Genomic DNA, 16,642 nt, shown 5'->3' on the forward strand with positions numbered 1-16,642 from the left:
TCGCATATCTAATGAGCCGACTCTATTTAAAAAAATATATAGCCTATAGAAATTAAATCATTATGTAATAATGAAATAATGGATGCATTTTATTTCATTTAAAATAATTGACTAATTCAAAGAACAAAAAAAGAATATTATATTTCGACTGATCAACCTCACATTCTGTTCCTGTCAATCATACACGAGGTGTCAACCAATTATACGGCATGAAGGAGGGGCCGAGCCATCACATACACACCACACACACAGTGTCAAACTCAGAGGAGAGGAGAGGAAAAACACAACAGCTTTTGAAAACAAAACAAAAGCAGGAAAATGAGTCGGAAGCACAGCAGCATTTGGAATCATTTTAATGATCATCAGCCCCTCGATCGAAAGTAAGGCAGCTTGCATTTCTGAATGCAAATCTCTCATAAAATAAAAATATGATCAGCATTGTTTGTGTGTGTGTTCATGCTAGTTATACAAAACATAGTGAGATAGTTCATGCTGACTATATAACATGCCAAAAAAGAGGGACCAGTTTAATCCTTTCAGTTATTTATTTTTCTTTAATATGGGTTCTATTATTTTGTTCAGATTCAGATTGTATTTGTTTTGTAATGTTGTTGTTTCTATACATTCAAAAGTTGTAATTTAAATGCAAAAGTTTAATAGTATTATTTTTTCATAACAAATCAATGCATTTTTAAAGAAATTGTGGGAAATTGTGAGTATGATTTCATTTAATAATTTAATTAGAATTGTTTTCACACCTATCATAGTCAAAACATTATTGTCAAACGTGAGTCAAACGAGCCGGCTCACGAAAAAGAGCTGAAATGCCCATCACTAACTGTGACTTCTTCAGAAAATGGAATAGTCAGCCAATTATACAAAGCACTCCTGCAGGGAACCTCCAGCTTTCTGTTGCGGTGTATGCCAATGGTGCCTTTTTCTTCAAAGTTAAACAGGTAGGTTAGTGAGGATTTTACTGTCCAGCCTATAATTTACTATTGCAAGTAATATCACAAAGATCAACCCTGAACATAAATAAATGAACATACTTTCCTTGAAGTCATGCTAAATGAAGGAATCCTCTTTTCTGACCTAAGATATTCCAGGCAATGAAACCGAAGGAGGAGCCTTGATCTCTTGAGGACACACAGTGTGACGTTTGACAGCATTGTTACAGACAGGCACCCTCAAATAGAAAAATACCTGCGGGAGGCCAACATCACACAGTATTACGATGCATGGCACACTGAAAAAGGTATTAGCTCCAGTCTGAGTATGTGTTGTTTATGTTCCTAATGACTGTCATAATCTCACAGACTGGTTATTTTTTAAACAGATCAGTAAAGTTTTATTACAATGCATTATGATACAAAACCATACCTTTGACCAGAACTTCCTTTTTATTATATTGTGTTCAATAAACACACTGTGTCTTTCTGCATGGCTGATTTACAGTTTGTTTGTTTGTTTATATATTATTAGGAGTATCAAAGAAACTGCTGAGGATTGCTCAGAACAAAGACTGCAGAAGTGGTATCGAAGTATAAAAAAAACCACATATATTGGATTCTGAAAGATGTTGAAAACCTGAGCCCTCATCATCACACCTCATCACTGGAGGCATGCCACAGCGTAATTCTGCGCTTTGCGCCCAAAAAATATTATCTTTTCTTTCCTGGGAATGTTATGCAGATAACTCAATATAGTTGGGAAAGGAGTGTATACACATTTTCAAACACGCAAGTGTGACCCAAGTAATGTTTAACCACTATTTCTTCTCTATAGACTCTACCTGGCAGCCCTAAATTATAATGAGAATGCTGGGCGTCCCCAAGCCACGACAGCAGCTGGAGAGCCACTATTTAAGGTGGTTTTCCCTAAATACAAGAAAAAAGTCAGTGAAAGTAGAACCAACCTTCTGTGAGTCTATTTAAATGCAAAATAGTCACTATATGTACAAAAATACATTATCTGAAGCTGAACATTAATTTTGTATAATTTTATGAGACACCTTATAGACAATTATATAAACAAAACCATGTAGCCACAACACAAGTGAACAACACTACTTCAGAGTAAACTGAAAATAACAGTTTTTTTTTTTAGTTTTTTTGTAAAGAGTACTTGGGCAACCTGTTGGAACTTCTCTTTGAGAAAGTTGTTGTGGACCCAATCCCTTATATGGACGATATCCTGAAGATCACCACACGCCCCAGTTTGACAAATCAGACAAACAGGAAGTGATAGACAGCTGTGTGTCTAGGTTTAATCAAGGACATGTCTGAACCCTATATATTGTCCCCGAGCGTTAGCACCACACAGGAGGGCAGCACAACCCTGATTCTCCAGCCCAGAATGCCCCAACACCAGCTGATGAAACTTCTGTATGCTAAAAACCTGTAATGGCTGCGAAAATTCAACCATTTTTTTGTTGTGAAAATTAATGTTAATGTCATCATTTCTTTTATTTTGCTGTTACTGCATTTTTTTTAAATAACTTATTCTCCGTGTAATTCAGTAAAACAGTATTTCTGTCAATAAATGTTAGTCCAAACAGTTTTGTGTCTATGCATTATTTGGTATTTCATGCTGAATGGTATGTTAAGTGGTTATAAAAATTACACTACAGTTGATCAGTAACCCATAGTGTACTTTGCACTGCAGTCGCTTGTTACAGCTTTTCATTTAGACCCTAAAGAATCATATTAACGTATACAAAAATGGCATTATAGAACCCCTTTAACTTCCCATTTACTGTTGAAGATTCATAACTTTGCATTCAAGAGATGTTTGAAAGGCAGCAAATACTGCATGAACCTCAAGTACATCTATTCCTGCAAGATTGGAAGTGTTGCAAAATAAGCTTGATTAACAGAACCAGGAATCGTTAATTATCATCTACACTATGTTTTGTATAACTAGCATGAACACACACACAAACAATGCTGATCATATTTTTATTTTATGAGAGATTTGCATTCAGAAGTCTTGCAGTAAGTGTGTCAGCAGCATAATGCACACTGGGTATCTTTAATTGTCAGGAGGGAGCTCGCTCAAGCAGGTCACATGGATGGAGCGGTTGTCTACCTTGTCTAGTGCTGCATCGCATCACCTCTCAGACAGCATTTGATTAAAGAGAGGCTGGTAACGGTCTCAGGAATTCAAACTGGGAATGAGGAAATGTCTGAATGAATGGCAAAACCGGGAGAGATAATCCTCGATGAAATCTACAGGAAATGCAAATTCTGCAACTCAAAGAGATGAGAAGCAAAGGAGTGGCGAGACATAGGAGGAGGAACAGACTAGAATAGCAGGAGCTATAAAAAGGTGCAATGGCAGAACACACTGCATCTATCTGCAACAGGACTGATGAACAGCAAGCATCTCTTTCAGTCCAAGAGAAAGGTATGTCCAGCCAAACATCTGCACATTCCTATCCGAAGCTGTTCTGATGCGTTTCATTCATTCCTGCAATCCAGGTTTCAAAGCGTGTTTGTGCTTTTTTTGATGATTCGGATGCGAACAAGAATCTGCTCAAAAATGCATTTCAGTCTCTTGGGGTGTACTTACAATTAGCTAGTGGAAACATAACGGCTGAATATAGATACAGCAGAGAAGGGAAAAGAAATAACACGGTCACCTTTGCCCATGTTTACAGCTGGTATTGAAAGAGGACTTTGACATTTTGAGAGCCGTCTCTGGTGTTTTTCTGAAGTATCTTTCATGTGCCACAATAGAAAATCATACAGGTTTGGACAATTATGAAGGCAAGTAAATGACTGAATTCTCATTTTAGGATGAGTGATTCACAGATGGTCAACTCATGTTGCTACTAGCTGTAAACAGCAAAGGTGTCTTGTAATATAAAATGACCAATAAATAAAAATAAATGATAAAAATGTAATAAAAATAATGCAATACATTATCATGGTAACATTTAGTTTAGAGACTGATTCTCACGATCATTTAGTTGTTTATTAGCATCCTTATTATTAGATTACTGGCTGTTTATTAGTACTTATTAAGCACTTATTAATGCCTTATTCTGCTGCATGGCCATACTTTAGATTCCTCAGGGCTTGACACTCACCTTTTTCCCCAAGGAGCACATTAAAATATTTTTTGGTGCACAATGCACATTTTTCAAATTACTTGATTTAGCTTAATAAGAGGATATAAGGAGACATTTACAAACACAATTATTTAATTTATATAAAATAAAATAAAAAAGTGTCCTAAGTCCTAAGGTTAAATAACTTTATTATAGATCCTTTACTAAAGATAGAAAAAACACAAAAGTATGAAGTAAACTAGTTTTAAAGTTCAAATGAACCAAAGAACAATAGGAAACGCTTCACAATAAGCTCCCATTAGTTAACTTTAGTTAAAGCAGGTTAACATTAACTAACAATTTTAATTAATTGTTGCAGTAGTTAATATTACTTGTTACTGTTGGTTAATAAAAAAATACAATTAATTATTGTTAGTTCGTGTTAGCTCCATTAAATAATATTAACAGACACAACTTTGATTTTATAATGTATTAAAAGTTTCAATTAATATGAACTAAGATCAATAAATGCAGTCAGTGTTATCTCATGTTAACTAATGTTAAATGGAACCTGTTAATTGTTACCAGACAATAATGTTGAATCAGTCCATGTTTTAGGTTAGATTAAAAGAAAACAAACAACTTAAGTCTTTAAGTATGAATGATTTGGTTCTTTGGTGAAGGCTAAAGGGAATAAAAATATAAATGACTGTTTGAAACAAAGTAGCGCAGCTGCTTTTAAGTTGATTAGCAGATGGAAAGTTACTGATATTAAAAAGAAGCTCCTGGATAGTTTTCTTGCCGAACAAAACCTCTCTATACTGGGCATCACTGATTAAGATCAAAGGAATATTCCAAAAATAAAAATTCTTTTATTAACTTGTTCTCATATCATTCCCAAATGACTTTAAACAGAAAAAACGATTTCTCAGAATTTCTTACAAAAATTTATTTTAATGTCTATGAAGACAATGGCACAAACAAAAAGTAAATAATTATTGTCCCAATTAAATTAATTTAATTTAGGTGCCATAGAAGTGATCCATATGATACACACACACTTGTTATTAATTCAGGGTTTTTACACATATGTTAAAAGTTACATTTAAGACCTGTTAAGACTTTTTCAATACCACATTATGTGAAATTTAAGAAATTAACCTGCGATGGAAAAACACATTATACAACACTCATGTGTGTGATGTGTTAAATGTAAAAATACAAACCATCATTGCGGTCATAAATGCCATTTATTATTAAGATATAATAAATAACATTTCATATCAGCAGACACTATTCCATTTATTTATTTAGTTTATTTAATAGGGACCATGCATATTCATGTACATTGTTGTATGAAAATACACCATGTAAATATGCCAGAATTAGTAAAAAGATATATTTCCCTATATATATATATATATATATATATATATATAGTCCCTAGGCCGGTAACATAAAAACTAACAAAGAAAATAACCAACAATCATATAACATTCATTCACTATGACAACAATACACATAAATAAAAATATACATCAACAATACAAACAAGACAAAAAAATACAAAATATCCACACAAAAGCACCGGATCAATGAGATTTTTGGTGGAGTAAGCAATTTATTCTGGAGCAATATTTTCATTAGTATTCTATCAGCTTTCACATACTTAAGTCTGCATTTTTTTTATATTTACTCCAGGATTTAATCAACTTTTTTAGGCCCTATTTTAAAAAAAACCTCAGTAACCATTTTAAAATATATACATCTGCATCATCTTTCAAATTCTTACAACTGACCCATAAATTTAATAAACACTATATGATGTTCTCGTAACAAGGTTCGGAAGGAGTGCGTCAGATATTCAATTCAATTCAATTCAAGTTTATTTGTATAGCGCTTTTTACAATACAAATCGTTACAAAGCAACTTTACAGAAAATTATGTTTCTACAATATTTAGTAGTAGCTAGTAGTTTGTGCACGTTTGACAGGATTTTAAAAAAATAAAAATAATAATAATAATAATACAAGACGTAGTCAGCTAGATGATGAACTATCAATATTATTAATTAATAGTAATTATATGATGCAGTCACACATGTAGCAATAATTGTTAGTTCTGTTTGTTGATTCAAGGTTAGGATCATCTGGGGTCCTCTGAGGGTCAGCATCATCTCTTCTCAGGTGTTCTGGATCCAGACTGGAGCTTGTGTAAATCCTAGTTACAAAACATAGAAACAAAATAGAGACATCATTAGCATAGCTGCTGATCCAACAAAGTAAAATTAGTATTCTATTTATTCTAAATTAGATACTTAGCCTAATCAACACAGGTGGACCACAATCTAGTAATCAATCCCACAGTATAAATATCGCTGACTTACCTCTATCCACTGACAGTTAATCAGCATTCGGTTCGCTCTGTCTGTCATCCTATCACAGACCCAATTTTCCTTCCTACAAAGAGATCTGGAACGTTACCGGGGATTTTTTTCAGATCTGCCACTTTTTGCCGGACCCATGATCACTCCTACCTCGCCAAACCCGGCCACCGAGCACCATTAAGCGTTATCACGACAGCTGCTCTTCTCGCCAAGCCACACGTTGTGGCCAATAGACCGTGCAAAGCGCCGATCCCACTCAAGACCAGGCTCTCCCCGAGCAGCAGCAGGCTTTAAACCAGCCTGGGCCGCACCCCAGTTCTCACCGCAGCAAGTCTCTCTCGCTTCCCGCCGCGGCTCCACCTTTTCTCTGCAGCTTTTCTGGTCACAGCGCAGTTTAAGGCTGCCTCCTCTAGAGGCGCAGACCGCGCATCGTAAATCAATAAATTTTTCAGGTGAAGATCCTAATGCAGGTTTCACGGCTAAAGTTTGTTAAAGACGTTATGACGTAATTCTGTCAGATGACGATACCATTTTACCACGAAGTAAATGCATTTTTTCAAGGCAAGTCATCCACACTGAAATGTCTGAAGACATTACGTTTGCCTTACTGTGCATGTTTAAACCTCACTGAGATGACGACATAAGTTGCATGCAATTATTCTGGCAGGACCAATTTATTAAGGGACATATTTCACCATTTACCTGCTTGATCACTCAGAATTTATCTAAAACAACTACCATTGCGTTTTGCCACAGGACAGCAAGTGTGAGTAAAATTTCTGTTTTCTTTTCAGGACTGTAATACGAAAAGCATGCAAAGTAAATATCTTTAGAAACCGCTTGAAAGTGAATAGCACATAACTGCTATTATCGTTACGGTTATAATCATGTCTATTGATACAATGTTTTACAAGACTAAACATGCTTCATCGTTTTCAAAAGCCTCTGTTTCCACAGTCCATGCTACAACGTGAAAAAAGCATTCCAAATTTATCCACTCTAGAGACTGTTTAAAAAAGCCAGAAGGCCAAAACGAGTGGAAAACATAGTTTTTCAGCAGGAACGTAATAATGCGGACAAGGCTTGAGGAATTGTCAACCAAGCAACCAATTGCTAATCTGGCAACACAGTAGGCTACCCAGGCATTTTTTTTAGCTTGCCCCATCAATTGTTACTAACACTTCTACTTTTCCTGCAGCCAACAACTACAGCAGCCGAAGCAAGCTCCGCAGGTGGCCCAAGCAGCTATCTTTCCTCCTCCTCTCCTGCTCCCATTTCTATGTTCCGCCACACCCTAACCATCCTTAAGACCTATCAGTGGTCAGACCAATTCCTTATCAAAGAAGCTGACTGAACCCTCGTAAGTCAACCCCTCTAACACCAGCCCATCCCTGTTCACTCAAAACAATGATCTACAACCCGAATTCCGGAAAAGTTGGGGCGTTTTTTTAAATTTTAATAAAATGAAAACTAAAGGAATTTCAAATCACATGAGCCAATATTTTCTTCACAATAGAACATAGATAACGTAGCAAATGATTAAACTGAGAAATTTTACACTTTTATCCACTTAATTAGCTTATTTAAAATTTAATGCCTGCTACAGGTCTCAAAAAGTTGGCACGGAGGCAACAAATGGCTAAAAAAGCAAGCAGTTTTGAAAAGATTCAGCTGGGAGAACATCTAGTGATTAATTAAGTTAATTGATATCAGGTCTGTAACATGATTAGCTATAAAAGCTTTGTCTTAGAGAAGCAGAGTCTCTCAGAAGTAAAGATGGGCAGAGGCTCTCCAATCTGTGAAAGACTGCGTAAAAAAATTGTGGAAAACTTTAAAAACAATGCTCCTCAACGTCAAATTGCAAAGGCTTTGAAAATCTCATCATCTACAGTGCATAACATCATCAAAAGATTCAGAGAAACTGGAGAAATCTCTGTGCGTAAGGGACAAGGCCGGAGACCTTTATTGGATGCCCGTGGTCTTCGGGCTCTCAGACGACACTGCATCACTCATCGGCATGATTGTGTCAATGACATTACTAAATGGGCCCAGTAATACTTTCAGAAACCACTGTCGGTAAACACAATCCGCCGTGCCATCAGCAGATGCCAACTAAAGCTCTATCATGCAAAAAGGAAGCCATATGTGAACATGGTCCAGAAGCGCCGTCGTGTCCTGTGGTCCAAGGCTCATTTAAAATGGACTATTTCAAAGTGGAATAGTGTTTAATGGTCAGACGAGTCCAAATTTGACATTCTTGTTGGAAATCACGGACGCCGTGTCCTCCGGGCTAAAGAGGAGGGAGACCTTCAAGCATGTTATCAGCGTTCAGTTCAAAAGCCAGCATCTCTGATGGTATGGGGGTGCATAAGTGCATACGGTATGGGCAGCTTGCATGTTTTGGAAGGCTCTGTGAATGCTGAAAGGTATATAAAGGTTTAAGAGCAACATATGCTTCCCTCCAAACAACGTCTATTTCAGGGAAGGCCTTGTTTATTTCAGCAGGACAATGCAAAACCACATACTGCAGCTATAACAACAGCACGGCTTCGTCGTAGAAGAGTCCGGGTGCTAACCTGGCCTGCCTGCAGTCCAGATCTTTCACCTATAGAGAACATTTGGCACATCATTAAATGAAAAATATGTCAAAGACGACCCCGAACTCTTCAGCAGCTGGAAATCTATATAAGGCAAGAATGGGACCAAATTCCAACAGCAAAACTCCAGCAACTCATAGCTTCAATGCCCAGACGTCTTCAAACTGTTTTGAAAAGAAAAGGAGATGCTACACCATGGTAAGCATGCCCCGTCCCAACTATTTTGAGACCTGTAGCAGAAATCAAAATTGAAATGAGCTCATTTTGTGCATAAAATTGTAAACTTTCTCAGTTTAAACATTTGCTATGTTATCTATGTTCTATTGTGAATAAAATATTGGCTCATGTGATTTGAAAGTCTTTTAGTTTTCATTTTATTAAAATTTAAAAAACGTCCCAACTTTTCCGGAATTCGGGTTGTACAATAGCCAACCCTCTTTAACATCCCCATATCCATCTATAACATCTATAACCAATCCTCACTCCAGCCATCCCAACAGTGTCTGCTCCCGCAGGAGCCTTTTCCGTATCTCCCCACTGCCGCAGCAGTGTCTGCTCCCGCAGGAGCCTTTTCCGTATCTCCCCACTGCCGTAGCAGCGTCTGCTCCCGCAGGAGCCATTTCCATATCTCCCCACTGCCGCAGCAGCGTCTGCTCCCGCAGGAGCCTTTTCAGTAACTCCCCACTGCCGCAGCAGTGTCTGCTCCCGCAGGAGCCTTTTCCCGTATCCCCTCACTGCTGCAGCAGTGTCTGCTCCCGCAGGAGCTTTTTCCATATCTCCCCACTGCCACAGCAGTGTCTGCTCCCGCAGGAGCTTTTCCATATCTCCCCACTACCGCAGCAGTGTCTGCTCCCGCAGGAGCCTTTTCCCGTATTCCCTCACTGCTGCAGCAGTGTCTGCTCCCGCAGGAGCTTTTTCCATATCTCCCCACTGCCGCAGCAGTGACTGCTCCCGCAAGAGCCTTTTTCAGTATCTATATTTCTCCACTACCACTGCAGTGTCCGTATCTCTTTTCTGCATTTTCCCTGCTGCCGTAGCAGTTCTCGCTCCCGCAGGAGCCTTTATAAAAAAAAAATGCTTAAAAACCCGCTCGACACTACTCTCGTAAAACAATTAATTATACTGTTCCATGGAACAAACTTAACGTAATGCATCGCTAACAATCTAATGTACATGCTCATATCAAAAGTCTTCAAGGGCTCAAACGTCCCGACAATAGTTTTTAGATGCCACTGTACAACCTAATCCTCGTTTTGTTGAACATTTAATTCAAATGTACACCATCTTTAATATTGGACAATTCTTTACTAAAGGCATGCTACAGCAATCATAAGTCCTTGAATGGGACCTCAAATGACGCCATTTTTTTAATTTACGTTTCAGCTATTCACTGAAATAATCTGTTCAGATTTCCCCTATAGGGGAGTGGTTAATCTGAACACTGGAGTGGTTAATCTGAAAATTCCGGGATAAGAAACTCTTAATCAATCCGTCAGCTCCATATAATTTGCCATTTAAAAGCATAATCCCCTCGATGGCTCTTGACGAATTCTCTCTCCCAACCATAGAACAATGATCATGCAATCAATATGAAGAGAGAGAGAGAGAAAAAAGAAAATAATAATAATAATCTCTAAACTCTTGGCTGGGAAAGGATGACATCACCTCTGCTTTAAACTATGCCCATGTATCCAGATTCATGGCACTTATTCAAGGTACACTGACAGGACAGGAAATTCTATTTTCGTCGTACGCTTAACTTCGAATGCAAGCCGATCAAAGATTTTCTGACATTATCAGAAGCAGCTATTGGATTTGCTAAACCACTATGCAAGTAATCCTCATAGCATCCCCTTTAGACAATTCAAATTGCTCTGAGTATTGAACTCTCCGTCAGGTGCTGCAAAGCGCTCCCAGTGAAAAAAAATAATAATAATGATATTTATTATTAATGAATTATATATATAATAATGAATTAAATAATAATAACAATAATAACAATAAATAAATAAATACATAAATACATACATACATACATAAACCAAAATAAATAAATAAATTCTCCAACTATCGGCAAGGCTCACCTATCCGATACAGGGACTATTGAATTCCCGTCAGATTGCCTCCCAGTCAAGCAAACCTTGCCTTTTCCAACAAACTACCGGCACAGTTACCTGTCTGATGCCGTATTTAAATCCCGTCAGATGCCGCAAGAGCTGTCCTGGTCGAGTGGATGTTTCCCTCCAACTAACAGCATCGCTTACACGTCCGTGCGCGAATATTGAACTCTCGTCAAAGGCTGCAAGAGCCCTCCTGGTCAAGCATTCTTGGCCTTTATGTCCGACTACAGGTGTACCCATTCAGTGCCGCAAGCATTGATCTCCCATCGTATGTCAGTGAGAACCTCCCAGCTAAACAACCTTAAATTCCCTTCTTACCCATCTGGTGCCACAAGTATTGAGCTCCCACCAGATGCCGACGAGAGCCTCCCGGCTAGACAACCTTACATCTTCTATTTTATGGCCAGCAAGGCTACACGTTCGATGCCGTGTGCTCCCCTCGTACGTTGGCGAGAGCCTACCAGCTACAACCTTAACCTCCTCTTTTACGGTCGTCAAAACTTACCTATCTGGTGCCGCGAGTATTGAGCTTTCTCCAGATGCCAGCGAGAGCCTCCTGGCTAGAAAACTTTACCTTTTAATATTTTATGGACAGAAGGCTTTACCGTTTGATGCCATGGACTCCCACCAAACGTCGGTGAGAGCCTCCCAGTTAGTCAACCTCAACTTTCCCCTTTTATGATCGGCGAGACTTACCCATCTGGTGCCGTGAGTATTGAGCTCCCACCAGATGCTGGCGAGAGCCTCACGGCCAGACATCTTTACCTTTCTACTCTACAGCCAGCTAAGCTTACCCGTTCGATACGTGTGCTCCCATCGAATGCCGGCGAGAGCCTCCCGGCCACACAACTTCTTTCCTTCTACACCCGGAGAGGTTTACCCATTCAATGCCGTGAGTAGGAATCTCCCCTTGAATGTCGACGAGAACCTCCCGGTTAGACAAACTTACCTTTTCCATCCTTCGGCCAGCGAGACTTACCCATTCGATGCATGTGCTCCCATTGGATGCTGGAGAGACAACCTTTCCTTTCCTTTTTACAGCCGCGAAGCTGTCATTATGCACTATCCACCCCCCGCGGGAGGCCGGCAAGAACCTCCTTTCCCATTCTACAGTGATTGAGGCTTACCCATTCGATGCCGTGAGTACAAGCTCCCGGCGGACGTCGACGAGTCTCCCGGCTAGACAAACTCACCTTTTCCTTTTCTATGGTCAGAGAGGCTTACCCATTTGATCGTGTGAGCTCCCGTCGTTAGACGGGGAAGGGGGGGTACTCTAGGTTCGGGCCATTCCCGAGCTCGGAGCCCTTCCCCGGACAGCACACCAAATACGCATACCATACCTCAGCTAATTATATGCAAGCGTTAACTCGTGAAAGGGCTGTTACAGTCAAATTAAATAATTTACACAGCAATATCACAACAGCAAATAAATATTGTTACAAGATTAATGTTTAAAATACATTTGAGTATACAAATTTAAAATGCTGCTATGGTGCAAATAGTGTTAATTTTGTCAACAAAGACGAGGATGAACAATATTTGTTAACGCTACTAAAAGCTAAAACTAATATATGATAAAAACTATGGTGAATATGGACATTGACATTCAAAATACATCCTATAGGCTACTGTCTTGTCTTTCAAAATGTGCTTCCCTGTCATTAGATTGCAATCGGATAAGGTGTGTTCCCATATCTAGTCTCAGTATGTCAGCCGGAGTGCATCGATAGGCAACCACCCCATGACAGATGTAAGTTTCACTTTCCACGATCCTTAACACACAGGGGAGCTTCTTCGTAATCCAGCCAAAACCTTGTCCTAACCAGACAATGCGACAAGATTCCAGTGACAAGCAATTTGGCTGTCCATACCAGACATTGCACAACACCGTGATGCAAGAGGATCACTTATATCACAGCCATTCAGAAGTGAGAAGCACACTGCAAACCCAACGAAATGGAAAAGCTTATAATCTAATTAATAAATATGAAATCATTTTAAAATAGTTAAAACTACATACTGAGTGACGGATACCATCTTCGTCACGGAAAACACTTGTTGGTTACCACTGAGCACACAGTTTTAACATATGCATTCGCTTTATTTATTTTCAAGATCTGAGGAAAAATATCTATTGTTGCTTTCAGTATGACTATAAATTTCACGCAATGACACTCAAACTCACATTAGACACTTTTAACATTAAATAATTCACATAATACCCAATATTATAACCATCATAGTTTGTGGTCTACAAAAATCTAAAGAGAGTTACTGCCCTTAGGGCTATCAGGCATTATTTACAGTAATTCAACCTAGCCATACTTTCAGGTACCAAAAAGAATGTAGCACACCAAGATCCTTGTACAATCATGCAAATGGAAATATGCACAAAATATTAAATTCATCATATACAAATTGAAACGTTTTCTTTGGTAGCAATAAGTAAAAAAAATTGTTCCCATTTTTATTTGCAGGTTTCCACCTATCTGGACTCGCTGTTTTCTTTGGGAGGCCTGACAAATCCAACGAACCCAAAGAGATGATGCGATGGAAGCGGAGGCACAGATACTGCAGTGTGTCCCTTTTCCTCATAGTGCTCGTGTTTGCAGGAGGCCTCGTTATTCAGGGTCAATGGCCTTGTCATTTCAACAAGGAAATGTTTGCTGCTCAAGAACTCCAAACCATGAAAACCTTCTCCAACTTAACCATGATGAATCCAACCAAGTTGCGGGAGCTTGACGAGTTCCCTTCACCATTAAATTCAAAAGAAAATGTCATCTCAGTTTTGGATGAAAGTTTGCAGCAGGGGTTGGAAAGCTCCTTGCTTTCGAACATCAGTTTGAGTGAAGAGATGAGAGTGGCAAGGATACTTAAAGAGGAGCCTTATGAGTACATCCTCAACGAGCCGAACGCATGTCTGCAGCGAGCTCCTTTCTTAGTGCTTTTGATTGAGGTTGAGCCCAAGAAAACGGATGCCAGGGATGCCATCAGGAAAACGTGGGCAAATGAAAGTGTGGCTGGGGGTTTGGGTTTCATCCGCCTTTTTTTCATAGGTGTGAATCAGAACAGCAAACTGCAGCATACAATAGAGGAAGAAAGTCATCAATATCATGATATCATTCAGCAAGATTACAGGGATACTTACAACAACCTTACCCTGAAAACGCTGATGGGGATGTACTGGATCACAAAGTATTGTCCGAGGCCAAATACGTCATGAAGACAGACAGTGACATGTTTGTCAACACTGAATATCTTATAGAAAAACTTCTAAAGACCAAAGGGCAACCAACACAGAAGTATTTCACAGGTTCTCACATGTCACAAATGCCCCCAAACCGAAACAAAGAGAGTAAATGGTACATGCCTGAAGAAGTGTACCCTGGTAGGCGATACCCCACCTTTTGCTCTGGGACTGGGTACATCTTCACAGGTGACGTGGCCCAAAGGATATACGTGACATCTCTGACCATACCCAGACTGCACTTAGAAGATGTTTAAGTGGGTATATGTCTAGCTAAACTAAAGATAGAGCCAACACCACCACCAAATGAACATCTGTTCAATCATTGGCGAGTGCCCTACTCTAGCTGTAGGTACAGCAACCTGATCACCTCTCATGGGTTTCATCCCAATGAGATCATTCAGTACTGGCAGCACCTGCAGAGCAACAAGCACAATCCCTGCCAAGCGACTGGGTAGAATGTTTTATCATCAAGTTGTGATGTTTTATGCTTTTTGGAGGTTTAAAGAACAGATTGAAGCACAAGAGGCTTCTGGAAAACCTTAACTATGTTTTTTTATTTGATTTTCACTACTGTATTTTTTATGATTGGTCATCATTACAAATCTGAATGATTAAATTGGTATAAAACATAAGTGGTTTTAAAAATGAATTCTTATGATAAATAGGATTTTAAACATGCAGCAGAATAGGTCTTTAAAGGGATAGTTCACTCAAAAATTATAATTATTTCATTAATTACTCACCCTCATGTCATTCCAAACCTGGAAGACCTTCGTTCATCTTCGAAACATAAATTAAGATATTTTGATGACATCTGCTTTTTGAGCCTCTATAGACAGCTAGGGTCCTACCACTTTCAAGGCACAGAAAGGTACCAAGAACATTGTAAAAAATAGTCCATGTGACATCAGTGGTTTAACAGTAATCTTTATTTTATAATTTTATAAAAACTTTAAAAAAACTTAAAGGTGTTTACTCTTGCTGTTAGAGAATTGTACATTCATGCCTTCAGATTTGTCCATTACAGTGTTATTTTCATTGACAAATTTTTTTGTCATAATATTCGCCAACATTTTCTTCCCAGATGAAAATGAGACCATAACAAACCAATGGAATGGAAAATTACACACAAAATCTTTATTGGCCAAATAACGTTTGGCACCATCTTACACATGCGTAAACCTAGCATACTTGCGTGCTGCATGCTTTTTCGCTCAGATTTCATGATCTAAGGAAACGCTATCAAAATACAGAATGGCCCGAACCGAGTACGCATACGTAACCAAGATGTTCCCTTTCATAGGTCACTTCGGTGCTTTGGTGACGTCACTGTACCACCTGCTGGAAGCGAAAAGGATTCGAAGCGACCTTAGGGACATGGTCAGGCATTGGTCGCAGCAAAACTTTCACAAATCCTGGTGCAAAATCCATGCACGGAGGTGAAACAGAAAGAACTTGAAAATCCCCAACTCTCTTGAGGGAAGATAAAGCTAATAGAAGGACTGTCTTTAGAGTCATGATTTTTTCAGACAAAGTTTCCAAGGGCTCAAACGGATGTCCTGATAACTCTCATAATACAATGGCGAGGAAAGGCCGCAGCCGTCATGAACCCTGCATAAAACGAGAGACCAGGGGATGACGGCCCACTGAAACCCCATCTACGTATGTGTGGTTAGCTGATATGAGTGGCTGGTGTTACTCCCTTTGAAAACCGGTCTTGGAGAAACTCCAGTACTGAGGCGACAGGGCAGTAAGCTGGGTCGATATTATGAAGTCTACACTAGGTAGTAGTGTAGGTGAAGTCATATAAACATCTTGTAGAAACTGCCCTAGAATTAATTATAGTCTCGGTGGCCTCTACTGAAAGACCGGGACATATTAACTCACTCCGCTCCAAGGCCACAGCTTCCATAGATCTGGCCTTGGGTGCCAGATCATTCCCTGTGCTTGCGATAGCAAGTCCCGTCTGAGGGGAATTTCGCTAACAGACTGATCAGTTCCGCAAACCAAGGCTGAGTGGGCCACCACGGAGCTACCAGCAACAGTTGTTCCACTCTGTCCAACCACATTCTGGATAGCATTGTTGAATTTAGCCAAATCGGAGGAAAAGCATACAAATTGGTCCTGTTCTAGGACATTAGTGTGCTAGAGCGACCAGTCCCAGGGGCGACATCTCTTGTCGCAGCACTACGGTTTCTTCTGAACTCACGATCATGGGAAGAATCCCGCGGAAAGGAG

General features: G+C 39.3%; 1 pseudogene; it reads left to right on the plus strand.

Moving 5' to 3' along the window:
• The first annotated feature begins 3,091 nt into the window (after positions 1–3,091).
• LOC132096832 (beta-1,3-galactosyltransferase 2-like) lies at positions 3,092–14,874 on the plus strand (annotated as a pseudogene).
• Positions 14,875–16,642: the final 1,768 nt, after the last annotated feature.

The sequence above is a fragment of the Carassius carassius genome, chromosome 20 (assembly GCF_963082965.1).
Source record: "Carassius carassius chromosome 20, fCarCar2.1, whole genome shotgun sequence".
Taxonomy (NCBI): Eukaryota; Metazoa; Chordata; class Actinopteri; order Cypriniformes; family Cyprinidae; genus Carassius; species Carassius carassius.